This window comes from Mesoplodon mirus (assembly GCF_964341445.2).
Source record: "Mesoplodon mirus genome assembly, chromosome: 11".
Taxonomy (NCBI): Eukaryota; Metazoa; Chordata; class Mammalia; order Artiodactyla; family Ziphiidae; genus Mesoplodon; species Mesoplodon mirus.
In genome coordinates this window covers 34,871,130-34,884,617 of record NC_138987.1, presented here as the reverse complement: position 1 = coordinate 34,884,617, position 13,488 = coordinate 34,871,130, and the positions used below count along the sequence as shown (strand labels likewise).

Sequence of the window (13,488 nt, the reverse complement as noted above, 5' to 3'; positions counted from 1 at the left end):
TGCTGTTGGTGATGGAATGACTTCATGAAAAGTCTCTGAAGGTGGGCCTACATGTACTCATTCATTTATTCCGTCATTGATTCATTCACTTTGTCCCCATATGCAATGAACCACTTACCTCAGGCCCTCGGGAGAGGCAAGGGGGTCAAACCCCACCCCTGACATCCACAAGCTCCCGGACTACTTGAGGGGACAGATGTGGAAGCATCTATATCTTCCAGGGTTGTAAGGACCATACAAAGGGCTATGGTGGGGCAGGAAAAGGAGCAAGAGATTCTGCCTGGGGGAGGTGTCCAAGAAGGTCCTATGGGAGGAGACATGTCTGCTGGGCACTGAGACGTGCAGGATGACACTGGACACTGGAAATAAGAAAGTGTGGACCGGAGAGGGAGTAACATGAGGCACAGCGTCCTCTGCTGGGGAGGAGGCCACACAGACCGCCTCATGAGCAGTGTGGACAGAAGGAAGCTCCACTTGGAGTGTAACTGCCAGCACTTTGCATGGAGCTTATGTTCTGTGCGCCCAGCAATCTGCACATCTTCATTCACATACACACTGAATCCTCACAATTCAGCAGATGAAGGCCTGAGGCCCACAGAGGTGAGGGGTCTCTCCAAGGTCGCTCAGTCCGTGGTGGCAGTGCTTGGCCTGGAACCCAGGTCTGTCCACACATGGGCCATGCAGGCCCTAAAACTCCCACACAGTCATCCAGCCCCTTAGGGACCCTTTCCTTCCTCTGCCTCCAGTGCAGCCCCCCGCACCCAGGGACCTCAACATCAGTGCTGCCGGGGACGGTTTCCTGCTGTCCTGGAGTGTGGCCCATGGGAGTTCCCAGAGCCACTGGCTGTCCAGCCTGGAGTTTGAGGTGGTCTACAGGCGGCTTCAGGACTTCTGGGAGGTAGGGACTCCACCAGTTGTGCCCTGCGCCCACGGGGACCGGGCCCAGCCGACCCTGCTCCAGCAGCCCCTCTCTCCCCCAGGACGCCCCCACCATCTACTCCAGCACCTCCCGGGCCATCCTGGGGCCAGAGCACCTCATGCCCAGCAGCACCTATGTGGCCCGAGTGCGCACCAGGCTGGCCCCGGGCTCGGGGCTCTCAGGACGGCCCAGCCAATGGAGCACAGAGGTTCGCTGGGCCTCCCCGCCAGGTAAGAGTCGGAATTGGGACACTGCCCCCGCTGTGGGAAAGGCAGCTCATTACAGCTCCTGGACAGAAGGCGTCCAGGGGTCCACACCATGGGATCCATGGAGGCTCTGAGCCATGTGTTCACAGTGACTTCCCTGGCCCACCCCGTCCCTACTGTGACTCTGCAGAGGCAGCGGCTGCATCTTACTCACTTCTGGGCCCCAGTTTGTTGCCCATTTGCTGTGGAGGAACAATTACAATTTAATCACAACGGCATATGAGCATCTGTGTTTTCGTGAGCGCTGCGCCATACGCAGACATACCAACGTGATTGTGCTAAATTCCCAAAGCCTGAGGCTGACATGCCCTCCCAGCTTTGCACAGGGGGGTGTGAAGGCTCACAGAATTCACTCTCTGACCTGTGTTTACACAGCTGGCCCTTCGGGCTGAGTTTAACCCCTGGCCTTTTTGGCCCCAATGCCCATAATCTCTCTGTGATGAGCCTCATGGTGGGCCCACTGAGGGCTAGGGAATGAATGAATGAGGACTGAATGAGGGACTGTCTCCCTCCCAGGGAATGAGTCGCAGCCCCAGAACCTCCAGTGCTTCTTCGACGGGGCTGCCCTGCTCCGCTGCTCCTGGGAAGTGAGGTCCGAGGTGACCCTCTCGGTCTCCTTCACCCTCTTCTACAAGTCCGGCCCCAGTGCAAGGTGAGTGTCCCCTGCCTCTGTCCCCTCTGCTCCTCTAGGCCTAGCCCTCTCCTGGCCTCCTCCTGCCCCTGGGGGCCCAGCAGAAGCCACAGTTCATCTGGAGTTCTCGTCCCTTATGTGGCCCTGCCTCCCCCTGCCCTCGCCTGTGCCGTGATCCTCAGGGAGGAAGAATGTTCCCCAGTGCAGACGGAGGAGACCAGCAGCCCTTACGTCCGGCACTGCTGCCAGATTCCCGTGCCTGACCCCAGGAACCACAGCCAGTACATCGTCTCTGTTCGACCAAAAGAGGAAGAGAAACTTATAAAGAGCTCAGATAACAGTGAGTTTACCCCCAGCCTTCTGCATGAAGAGTCTTGTGACAGCACTGTTTCCTTTGTAACCCGTATAAACTCAGGGTTCCTCATGGCCCAGTTCATGTTTGTCACATTCCATGAAATGCAGTCCAGCAACCCAAACTGAACAGGAGTAAGTCTAATGTTTAAATTCTCAAAAAATATATAAGTGATGCAGTTGATAACATATCAGTCCAATTCTGAAAATACTTTCCCCATTCATTTGCTCTGTGTTCTCAATCTGAGTTTCCGGACCTTTGGCAACTGACACCACTCAGTCTCAGTTGCCCTCTCAGCATGTCCATTGGGATGTCCAATGTTATTTTACACCTAACATACTCCATAATGAATGTCCCTTGTCCCTCTTATCCTGCTTTTCCATATCCTCCCCACTTCCCTAAATGGTAAGTCTTTTTTAGTTGCTTAACCCAGAAACCTTGGGATCCTCCTTGTCTTAGCTTTCTCTCAAATGCCACATCCAGTCTCCCAGCAAATTTTGTCACCTCTATCATTTTAATACACCTAGAATTGGACCATGTGTCTACTGCAGGCCTTAGTGCAGTGAGGTCTCCCTCTCCCATCCTTGCAGTCCCTTCAGTCTCTTCCCAATCAGCAGCCCATCTGATTTTGTTAACATATAACCAAATTATGCCCCTCCTGTACCCCAAACCTTCCAAGAGCTCCCCTCCTGCACAGAGGAAATAACAAGATCCCTGTCACAACCCACAAGACCTTTCTGACCTACTCCCCTTGGCCTTTGACTTCAGCCTCATGGCCTCCTCCACATTAGGAGACTCTCTGGGCACACCCCTGCCTCAGGGCCTTTGCACCTGCTTCCCTTTGTTCTCTCAAGTTGCATGGCTTCCTCCCTCACCTCCTTCAGGCTTTTGCCCAAATGTCACAATCTGTGTGAAGCCTTCTCTGAAAAGCTTATTTAAAATAGCACCCAACCCAGAAATCATGGGTCACCCCACTTTCTTTTCCCACAGTACTTATCACCACCTGACGTATATTTATCTATCATGTCAGCTTTGTCAAGACAGGGACTTTGCTTTGTTCCCCAGAGCAGCACCTGGCACACAGTAGGCCCTCAAAGTGTGTTGGATCAATGTACAAACATTGCCTGACAGTACAGGTCTCTCCCCACCTCCTGTCCGCTCTCTGTCCTTTGCCCCACTCTTCCTTCAAGGCTCCCCCCTCCCTCATTACCTCAATCTACCCCTCATGGATTTTCGTAGGATGGGGATGGGGAACGGAGGGGCCAGGGCCAGTGTGGGAAGGAGTGAGGGGTAGGAGGAAGGAGTTCCTTCTTCTTGAGGCCTTTGAAGCAAAACAGGGATAAAAAATAACAATGTAGCTAAATAGGATCTTCTTTTTTTTCTTCTTCTTATAATAATAATAAATTATTAAATTAATTAATTTAAAATTAAATAGTAATAATAATAATAATTTTTGTCCCTGCTGTACTTTGATGACCCCAAAGAAAAGCAATCTCTTGTACTTGCCGAGCACTTTTAAAAATATATTTTAATTTCATTAGAGTAGAGTTGGCTTACAATGTTGTGTTGGTTTTAGGTGTACAGCAAAGTGATTCAGTTGTGCATGTACATATTGCCTAGCACTTCAATATTGCAGAGTGTTCCTTGCTCTGACCTTTTAACTGTGAGGGACACAGCCCCTGGTTAAGGGCAGCAGGTGTGCCAGGTAGACCCAGTTTGAAATCTCCGGATTTCCCAGTGAATGGCTTTGCTAATGCCCAGTTTCTATGTCTGTAAAGGGAGGCCCCAGTTACACAATGGAAAGAAGGAGATCAGGGGTTCAAGCCCAGGTCTGACTCTGGAGGCTGCATTCTTCTCCCTTCTGAGATCCTGCCTCTCTTCCCCTCCCCCTTCCAAAAAAATCTGGGAGCATTTCCTCCTGCAAAAGCCAGATGATCCTTCATTTCTGTACAGCCTGAACCCTAAGAGACCTCAGACCTGCTGTCCTGGGATAAATCAGGCCGGCGCTGCCCTGCTGGACCCAGTAAACAAGCTATTTCCCCATCTGATACCATTCATCCCAGTTATGGGCCAGTGGTGAGCTGGTAGAAAGCTCAGACTCACCATTCTATCCCGTGGCCCTCACCCCTGTCCTGAGGAGAAGGAAGAGCGATGACCGTGGTCTTTGTTTCATAGATGAGGAAACTGGCGCTCAGAGACCAGTGGTAACTGGATAAACTGACACATCAAATGCAGAGCCTGGGCTGGAATCCTCGGCTTCTGTATTAGTTTCCCATTGCTCCTGCAACAAATTACCACAATAATATAAAAGACTGAAATAGGTTTCACTGGGCTGAAGTCAAGGAGTCAGCAGGACCACAGTCCCTCAGGGGGCTCTGGGGGAGAATCCATTTCCTGGCCTTTTTCAGCTTCTAGAGCTGCATCCCTTGGCCCCTGGCCCTTCCCCCATCTCCAAAGCCAGCAGGGGAGCATCTTTGAGTCTCTTTCTGCTCCTGCCAAGAGCATTTTCTTTGTAGTCAAATCTTCCTCCTGCCGCCAGCATATAAGGACCCCTGGGATTACATTTATTTTATTTCTTTAAATTAAATTAAATTTATTTCTTTTTAAATTTTTTGGCCACACCACACAGCATGTGGGATCCTAGTTCCCCGACCAGGGATCGAACCCCTGCCCCCTGCATTTGAAGTGCAGAGTCAAACACTGGACCGCCAAGGAATTCCCCCCGCTGTGATTACATTTAGAGCCCACTTGGATCATCGTGTCCCCATCACAGCATCCTTAACTTAATCACACCTGCAAAGTCCATTTTGCCATGTAAGATAGCAAGTTCCAGGGCAGGACCTGGATACTTCTGGGGGTCATTGTTTATTCTTCCACAGCCTCTCTCTCTGATCTTTTCATCATGGCAGCTCCAAATCCTGCCCCGAGGGTCAGCCTCAGGGAGGGGTGGGCACAGGGCCATTGGAACAGCCTGGCCTGTGTCCAGTACTAATGAGGGGATAGGTCTCTCAGAGCCTGGATGGTGTGTCCGCAGTGAGCACCTCCGAGTTCCCTCTCGAGGTGGGCAGTCTGCACCTGTGTCCTGTCTCTGGAGGACAGGGGTCAGTCCCATGCCCGGCAAACCCTCATGAGGGGCAGCCAAGAGAAGACAGGCTGGAGCCACGGGTGGGGCAGGGCACTGTTCCAGGGCCTGAAACTCTGTTCACCTCCCCTTCTCAAGGCAGCATAAAAGGCAGGTGCCTTGGTGACTTTGACTCCGCCCACGTTAATTTCAGGAAAAAGGCACAGATTGTCCAATGCGGCTTCTTCAGCTACTGTGAGTAACCAGAAAACCAGCCACCTCATTACTGATCAACAGACTGCAGCTTATCTCAGCATCTCTCTGGAGGAGCTGGTCTGGCCATGATAGATGCTGGCACCCCAAGTAGGGGCACAGAGACCTGTGATGGTGGGACCTGGGGTCCCAGATCAGTGAACAGAGCACCTGTGACCAGCATGGACCACAAGGAATGTTCCACTGGAGGAATGTTAGAAACAGTGTTCTCTAAAATTTCCCTCCCTGCAGTCCAGATGGCTCGCCTGATCCTCAGTGTAACCAAGGGCAGAGGTGGCTACACCCTGCACTGGAAAGAAAGAAAAATGCAGGACAAACGTATAAATCTCATCCTCCAGGTCCAGTACAAGAAAGAAGCAACCTCATGGGAGGTGAGGGCCTGTGCCCGAGGAGTGGCCTGGATGGGGGAAGGGGGAAGCGAGAAAGACCAGGGAGAGGGCCACCTGCCAGGTTCCTGGCTCCCAGCAGGTGCCCAGTCAGGGGGAGCCACTGGGACTTGGTGGTCATGCCCCTGTGCAGTCAGCAGGTCACTGTTCCTTCCCTTGGTGAAGGAACTGAGACTCACAGAGGTGATGTGAACTTGGCCAAAATGAACACGTGACCTGGAATCGCAAAGGAGCTGTAGACTTCAGGACGAGAGACAGCTGGAGGAAGGGTTTTCAAAAGTCATAAAGGGGGCATTTCTTCGCAAGAATCTCATCCAGAATGCAAATGTGCAGCTGCTAAGAGGAGAGCTGCTCCCTGCGAGGTGGGCAGGGCTCCAGCCTGGGACTCAGTATTGGGGCCCCACCCCCAGGTATCCATCAGAGCCTGTGGGCAGAGCCTGGGGCTCCACAGAGGCCAGTTCAGAAACCTCGGAGCCAGCCCCAGACCTTCAGGCTGGAAATGGGGAAACTGAGGCCAGAAGGGGGTGTGTCAGTGGTGGAGCTGGAAGTGGTCCCTGGGCTCCTGAACATCTGTCTAAGGGTCCAGAGTCCAGTCATCCTGCAGTACATCCTGGGAAGGCCATAATTAGGGTCCAGGCTGTCCCAAGAGGAGCTGGGAGGCTGAGGAGGGACATGGTGACTGACTCCTCAGGGTTTCTGGGCCTCGGTGTTCTCATATGTCACGGGGTGCATTGAAAGAGGTGCTGTCCCTGATCCTGTCTGGGTGCTGTCCCCCTGTGGGCACTGGAGTATGGTCCTCCGTGGTGGGAGTGATGCTGCCTGAGATCTGATGTGACTACAAGCTGGGGACTGGTGGGTAGCAGAAAATCTGGGGTGCTGAGGCGGGAGGGCTTCATAGCTGTGCCCACGTGTACCAGACTTCAGCACACCTGCTCACACACCTGCACCCACAGGAGACCAAGACAGAGGACTTCCAGAATGCCCACAGCATGTGCCTGCCACCTCTGGAGCCTGCCACCAGGTACCAGGCCAGAGTGAGAGTCAAACCTGACCCCCAAGGCTACAACGGGATCTGGAGCGAGTGGAGTGAGGAGATCTCCTGGGACACTGAGTGGGATATGTCCTCCCGGCCCCCACTCACCCCTCCCGGCACAGCCCCACTGGGCAGAGGACGGGGACGATATGGACATGAGATGTAACCCCACCCCAGGCTAGCATCCTTCCCTGCCAGGTGTCATTAGAGATGAGAAAGTGATACCTGCTGTGCAACATGGACTGCAGGTGAGGTCTCGAGAGGACAGAGGAGAGCGTGTCTCACCAACACGTCTCCCTAAGCCTGGACCTTAGCCCTCTATTAATATGGCCCATGCTTTCATTAGCTTTTGTGGCAGCTACTACCCAGGGACCACCCAGCCCGAGTTTTCTGTTACCATGAGGAACTACAGACTGGGGCCTGGGATTGGAAAGCTTTGGTCTGATTTCTCAACCTTCCCTCAATCTGCACTTGCTAATTTCATTTATCTGTCACCATCGCCATAGCGGCCACCAGGAGACAAGTACAGAACAAGGTCTGGGAGGTGGTGGCAGAGAGAGGAAAAAGTGTTGGCAGAAAGGTCCCCAGTCCCAGCCAGCCATAGCAGGGAAAGAGCACGAGGAAGAGGACCCCAACCAAGCAGAAAGAAGGGCTGAGCCCCTGGACCTAAGGGAAGGAGACCAGGGGAGTCCTGGAGGCGCCCAGCCTCTGACGGACTTGAGGCCAAGTGGAGAGTTGTGAGGGTCCCTGATGGGCCTTTGCACCTTCTGGTTCCTCCACCATCACCCCTTTCCCCATCTCGGCCTCTCCAGGCCTCCCTGTTCTTGATGACCACCTTCTATGCTGCCTCCTTCAGGAAGTGCCCTATGATTGCCTCTGGCTGCAGTCACTGCCCACCTATAGCAACACCTGCTACTGGACAGGATCTAACCCTCTGTGTCCTGCCAGCAATCCAGCACTGTGGGTGGCTCAGACAAATGCCCTCTTCTTCTTAGTTTCTGGCCTCTTCTTCCCCTCTACATGCCAAGGCAGCAACTTCACCTCATCTCCTGAGCCCCCAGCCCTTTCCCTCCCCAAAAGTTAATACTCCTGTTTCCTCCTGGCTGCCTGGAAGTGCCGCCCATGTGGGTCCTGGCACTCAGCCTAGTCATCAGCACCTTGATCCTGCTCGTGTCCCTGCGCTTCTGTGGCGTCTACGGGTACAGGTAAGGCGACTCCAAGATGGGGGAGGGCGCTACCCAGGGCCCCAGACGATGCCAGGGACCCCACAGCTGACTTTCTCCAGTCTCTGCTTTGCAACTCACACCCTATGGAGCCTTGGTCAAAGCTGCCCTCTCCCTGGGCTTTACTTTCACCTTGGTACATGAGTACGAGGCAGCTGCCCTGAGGTCTTGGGCAGCGGTCACCTCTCTGCTGTCTTTCCAGGCTGAATCAGAGGTGGGAGGAGAAAATCCCCAACCCCAGCAAGAGCCACCTGTTCCAGGTAGGGGCTGGCTGTGAGGGCGGTGGAGCCGCTGGGCCCCTGAGCTCCTGCGCCCATGTCCCCACGCCCATGTCCTCCTCCCCTTCTGGTGGGCCTTGAGTAGGGGTGGTATGTGGCCAGGCCAGGGGCTGGGAAGCTCTAAGAGCTGGGATGGCCCCTGCAAGCCCAGCACTGTGATCCCCTGGGTCCCCCCGATGCACAGGGTACCCCGCCTGCGGGAACTCACGTGGAACAGCAGAGAGGGCTGGAGTGGGGATGCCAGGACCCAGGGGGGCGCAAGGAGAGCCTTAGTCACATCGGGGGCGGGAGGGGTGGTGGGAAGCAGCATGGCTTCCCCAGGACAGGGCAGCGGCGCTGAGCTCTGGAGGATGGAGGGCGGTGGCAGGTGGGAGAGGCCACTGCTGGCAGAAGGCGAGTGGAGGGTGGAGACAAGACTCCTTGGAGAAGGGACCTGAGGGGCGTGGGCGGTGAGTCTGGGGCGCAGCACGGGAGGCTGAGAGGACCCCGGCGAGGGCGCCGGCACGTGGGGGGCGGGAGCCCTTTGGTCAGGCAGGCAGGGCCAGGACGGCCTTGGGAGGGTCTCACGGCCAGTGCGGAGGGGACTAGGGGTGAGCGTGGAGACAGGGACAGCGCAGGTGGGCGTCCTTGTGGGAACAGGCTGCCTGTCCTGGCTGCCCCAGGGCCCCGTCCAAGTCCCAGCCCCTCTCTGGCCTTGTGTTCCTGGGGGCAGGAGGGCGTGGTCGCTGCGGCCCATGCTGAGATGCCGCCAAGTCTGGGGGCTCCTGAGCCCTCGCCACCCTCAAGGCCCTCCCCCCACCTCACCTCCTGGGGGTCCCCCACCCCACAGGCACAAACGCCCTCTCTCCCCGCAGAACGGGCGCGCCGGGCTCCGGCTCCCACACGGCCCGCGCGGGGTCGGCAGCGGGAGCCCCGCACACAGGGGGCTCTGGGGCGGCAGCTCCGCTCAGCTGGAGGGGTGAGTGTCGGAGAGGGATCCCAGGAGGTGGGCCCGTGGCTCCCGCCTGCACGTCGGGGGTCAGGGGAGGTGGCCTCGGCCTGGGACTCAAGGGGAACAGGGCCTTGGAGGCTGGCTGCACTAAAGCAAGAGGCGTCCCGGCTGGATGGCGGGAAGAGCTTCCCGATTCCCAGCTTAGGGAGGGTCGTGGCCAGAAGCCGGTGACTGGAGCAGACGACCTCCCCCGGCTCTGCTGCCCAGGGAGACGCCACGCTGCCTTGGTCCCACTGGGTGGCAGAGGATCTGAGAAACCTCATGGCCTCAGCACCTGAGCGGCCGGCTCACCACTAAGCCTCAGGTGGGGCAGGTGAAGGCCGAGGGCATGGCCGAGCCCAGGCTGGGCGCTGCCGCTGCGTGCTGGCAAGGAGAGGGGGCTGGAGGGGCCTCAGCTGGCAGAGCGTGACCTTGAAGGAGAGCGCGGGGGGCTGGAGGGGGATCCACAGGGACGCTGGAGGGGCGCCCGCTCTCCTGTTCCCGGCCACCTCCCTCACCTCGCCCTGCTCTCCGTTTCCTGTGAGCTCTGGGTGGAGCCCGGCCTCCGTCCCCCACGCTGGCTCCCTGTACGTGACCTGAGGCGCCTGTCCAGGGTGGTGCCAGTGTCCCTGCCCTTGTTCTCCGCACAGGGTGTCCCCTGTAGACTTCGGGCACAGCGAGGTGTCACCTCTCACCACAGAGGACCCGAAAGATGCCTGTGACTCATCATCTGAACCTGACATGACTCTGGTCACCTCGGACCTCCTCACGGAGCAGCCGCCCAAGCCCCCGCCAGAGCTGGCCACCCCCGCAGGCAGGCCTGAGAGCCAGGCTTCTGGCTTTGATTTCAATGGCCCCTACCTGGGTCCGCCCGACAGCTGCTCCCGGCCCTGACATCGTGGGCCAGCAGGGGCCCCTATGGACAGGCATGAGCAGGAAGCTGCAACCCCCAGGGTCCCTGGAGTACCTGTGTCTGCCCACAGGGGGGCAGGTGCAGCTGGTCCCACTGGCCCAGGTGATGGGGCTGGGCAAAGCCAGGGATGCAGACCTGAGGTCCAGCCCAGGCACTGAGGAGAGCCCTTCCCTGGAGCCAGGGGCAGGCCCTGCCCCTCCTGAGCCTGGTGTGATGGTGGGTGGTCAAGGCCCGAAGGACAGGGCCCCCCCAGGTCTGCCCACTGGCTCTCGGGGTCCTGAGGAAGGCACTGTGGCCACTGGTTACGTCACCACCGCAGAACTGACATTCACCCCACCCACAGGGGCCCCATCTCCTTCACAGGCTCCCCCTCTGAACCTCCCCTCAGACCAGAACCCCTACTTCCGTCCTGGACTGGGTGATGGGCTCCCTGCATCCTCGGCCCTCTAAAGCCAGAGTTTGAGGGCTATGTGGATCTCCCTCCAAGTATGGACCAGTTTCCCTAGTCTCCTCTGGCCAGTCCTTGCCTCCTGCAGTCAACAGCCCTATCCTGATCCCTGGGGGCCCCAGAGAGATGAGTGCCCAGCCTTCCCACCCGCCCAAGGGGCTCCTCATCCTGAAGCGTGTAGGTGACTCTTCTCTCCCCTCCAGCTTTGGAGTATGCCAGGTAACTCTCCAGGGAAAACTCCTGGAACTAAGTTACCATGGTCAAGATGCCCATGCCAGGCTGAGTGTGAGGGACAAAGTATAACTCAGATCTTCAAAGGGTGAAGCCACTGCAGCATCTAGCACCACTGAGGAGTGACAACATGCCTGGAGAGGTCTAGCTGCTTCCTCTGACTCAGCTCAGGCTCTGCATCTGCCTTTCATCCCCTGGCTTCTTCCCCAGAATTTTCCGTGTGTCCAGAAGAGACACTGTAGTAAAGAGCGGTGGTTCCCAAACTTTATCACACACTAGAATCAACTGCAGAGCTTGTTACAACAAAAGAGTTGTTCATTCAGTAGGTTTTGGGTGAGACCCCTAGGTTGTATTTCTCAGGAGTTCCCAGGTGATACTGATGCTGCTGGTCTGGGGATGGTACTTTGAGGACCTTGGTGTAGAAGCAAGGGCTCAAACAAGAGCTATACCTCTGCCCATTAGTGGGCAGAAATTGCTCACAATTAAGATTAATTATGAGCAATTAATCAAGATTCTTCTTTGTTCCCCTCTGTTACTGATTTTGAGTTTTATTGTATTGTGGCAGAAAATGTAGCCATGATACAATAAAGAATTCCTCCTCTCTGGAATTTCTTTAAACTTTCCTTGTGGCTAAGTAGGTTGATTCATCTATATCTATCTATCTATCTATCTATCTATCTATCTATCTATCTACCTATCATTCATCTATTTATCTATTTATCTATTCCCTAGGAATAAAAGAAAAAAGCAAGAAAAGATAATCTTTATTTATATATTATATACATATTGTATATTTTACAGTTACAAATATACTTATTCACCTATATAATCTCACTTATTAATTATTGTTTTATATAAGTTATATCCAGAGGCAGTAGAGGGAAATAGCTCCGATTCTATAGTTAGATTGCCTGGGTTCAAACCCCAACTCAGCAACTTACTACCTTTAGGCAAGTTCCCAACCCTCTCTGTGCCTCCGCTCCCTCATCTGTAAAATGGGATGATAATCATGCCCATCTCGCAAGGTGCCCAGGAGGATTAAGAGAGTAAAGTGCCTGGTATAAAATCAAATATTATGTAAGTGTCAGCTCTTAAATAACTTCTCTCATTCACTCACCCATATTTGTTGAGTGTCTACTCTGTGCCTTGTACCGGGCTAGTTCCTTGAATCCTTGTAAGTATATTTTATCTATGTGATCTGCCAAATATAAAGCAAGTATATCACATTTGCCAACTGAGATTTTAGTTTTATCAGATTCTCTTAAATTTATAAGGATGGTCTCTTAGGTTTTTCAATTGTGAGCAATGCTGTAAGGAACATCTTTGTGCAAACGTGAGCTGAGAACAGAGTTGCCAGATAAAGTACAGGGCACCCAGTTAAGTTTGAATTTCAGATCAACAACTTACACTATTTGTTGATGATCTGAAATTCAAATTTAACTGGATATCTGTATTTTTTATTTACTAAGTCTGGCAACCATTTAGGGGAAGTGGATGCTACACCATAGGCATAATCCCTCCCAGGCCACTAAAGTATCCTGGTGTCTCTCCCAAGGCTGTAAACAATGTTGAAAGGACCCAACCACCTCCCCTCTTGCTGGCTGTTGCATGGTCTTTATGGAAACCCAGGCTGTAGGTGTATGTATTTGCTTTGGCACCCATCAATTAGTCAACTTTCTTCATCCTCCACAGCCCTTAGTGGAATAGTTGAGTCACCCCAGTGGGGAGGAAGAGAAAGAGGGGCACGTTTCCAGAGTGTCCACAGCAACACACACTATGTCAGATCCTGAGCCCCGCGTGAAGCCTGTCATGAGTCAGATGGTGGCTGGGCCTCAGGGAGCTCTCAGTCTCAGTGAGACACAAAGATATAAGCAAGAAATTAACAGTATGGGCGATGAGGTCACCACGGCACAGGGCCCATGACGTTGCCCAAATCACCTGCATTTCAGCCCTTTGGCCACACCACCTCCCCTGGCTGCCCAACCTTGATTGATTGAGTGAGTGGCGTGCAGGCCACTTTTGTCCAGCTGGGAAATGAATGTTTCAAAACAATGGAAAGGTTTCCTTTGGGAGCAAATAATCTGTTGGGGCAATGACTCTGTGTAATAAATAATCGTTGAAAGATTCAGACACCGTTCAGCCTCCCAATCAGGAAAGGACCAGCAGCCCAGCTGCTGACGGCCTCCAGCATCGGCTCCTTGCTTTTTCTCAGGGCACCCCAGCTGATGACTGACACTGTGAGGGCCCTAGGACCTGGCCACTTCTGTCCATCGTGGGGCCCTTTTTGCTCCGGGGCTCCCCGTGGGCTGGCGGATGTTTATCCGGGTCTGGAAGCGCTGACAGTTCCTCCTGTTCAGCTCTGCTTCCTCCCCTGTGCTGTCATCCCCCGTATGTCCTTTGAGTGTCTCCCTCCATCTCAGGAAGAGCTTCCTGGAGCCCTCAAGCCGTGGCAACCCCTCAATTGTCCCTTGCCACATGCATGGCTCTGGGCTGGGTTCTCCGGG

The 13,488-nt window shown here is 54.6% G+C and overlaps 1 pseudogene across 1 annotated transcript; it reads left to right on the top strand.

Moving 5' to 3' along the window:
• Positions 1–396: 396 nt before the first annotated feature.
• LOC309811920 (cytokine receptor common subunit beta-like) lies at positions 397–13,324 on the top strand (annotated as a pseudogene). The gene is made up of 12 exons: positions 397–481; positions 705–898; positions 981–1,149; positions 1,702–1,837; positions 1,999–2,156; positions 5,734–5,873; positions 6,842–7,004; positions 8,036–8,126; positions 8,347–8,404; positions 9,277–9,380; positions 10,043–10,930; positions 13,235–13,324. The product of its transcript is annotated as a cytokine receptor common subunit beta-like (transcript).
• Positions 13,325–13,488: the final 164 nt, after the last annotated feature.